Raw genomic sequence first — 1599 nt, forward strand, 5'->3', positions numbered from 1 at the left:
TGTATAAGAGACAGGTTTATATATAATATATATATAATATATATATAATGTTTATATATATATAATATATATATAATGTTTATATATATATATAATATATATTACCTTAAGTATAAATTAAGACAAATTTTAAAATAACAAAAATTAACTCTTTCTAAAATATGTTAATACTGCAGAAGAATTTATTTCCTTATAATTAGTATATTAATCATGAATTACAAGTGATTTTCTGAATTTCTGAAAAGTTTACCCCAAACAGCTTTACCAGCATGTACCCAATGAATAATAATGTCATTTATTATACTCATTACTCTTTTGTTTAAGCACCTTACTTTCTCTGCTTTGCTCCCATGGAAAGCATCCATAAGAAAATTTATTTTGAATTGTTTCTTTGTTTGAAACTCAGAAATTTCAATGATTTGGAGACTTGTGAGAGATAGGGAAGAAGTATAATAAAATAAATCCTTATGCAAATATCAGGTTTCCAATTTAATGCATTTACAAAAAATGAAGTATTTTAAAATTATTAATTAATACTTATTTAAACTAGATTATTAAAATAATTTTAATTATGGAGTATCGGTAATCTTGCCAACTGACTAGAATTTTAAAGAATCAAGTGATATACCTAAATCAAATCTTCTTTTGTCCCTGAGCACTTACATACCACTAAGGGATGCAATAACTAGAAATTTATCAATCAATTCTGTTTTAGAAATAGTTTTTAGTTTTCGATGTACCTTAATTTTATTTATTTATATGTGGTTCTGAGAACTGAACCCAGTTTCTCACACATGCTAGGCAAGTGCTCTACCACTGAGCCACAACCCCAGACCCCACTCAATTCTTTTTTTTTTTTACCAAGACACTGTTGGAAAAAAACTTTAATATTGTGCTTGTTTTATTGATATACTCTGTGTTGGACTTAGATTTGTTGAATGTTTATCACTTTTATAGATTTATTCATTTATATATGGCTTGGTTCTCTCATTAGTAAACAGCAAGACCATTTTTAATATACATATTACCTAATGAATCTCTCCTTAAACAAAATATATGCTCCTAAAACCTTAGACTATTGCTCTAATATTTCCATTTTTATTTTATATGTGTGTATACTACATGGGCCACATGTGCACATGTTTCTATATACAACTTTGTTATATGAGTTTTTTTATTATCTCAGATTTCCATAGTTATTTTCTCATCATTAAAATGTGTTTGTAGGGCTGGGGTTGTAGCTCAGTGGTAGAGCAATTGCCTTGCATGTCTAAGGCACTGGGTTTGATCTTTAGCATTATATAAAAATAAGCAAATAAAATAAAGATATTGTGTCCATCTACAACTAAAAAATTTAATTTTTTTTGTACATTGTAATGCTTTTGTAGTCAAGTACAATATCTAGATAATGACACTGTTATTTAAGAATGTGGTGTAAGAGCTAGTTGGACAACCAACATTTATTTTAATGCTGGCAATAGATATTCAGTATCCTCTCAGTTGATAATATCTCATTCCCAAAGAAAGCCTGATCTACAGCATGTATTCATAGGAGAAGCTGCCACTATAGGAATTAATGCATAATACTGCCCAAGGTTA

The sequence above is a fragment of the Marmota marmota genome, unplaced genomic scaffold, assembly GCF_001458135.2.
Source record: "Marmota marmota marmota unplaced genomic scaffold, marMar, whole genome shotgun sequence".
NCBI lineage: Eukaryota > Metazoa > Chordata > Mammalia > Rodentia > Sciuridae > Marmota > Marmota marmota.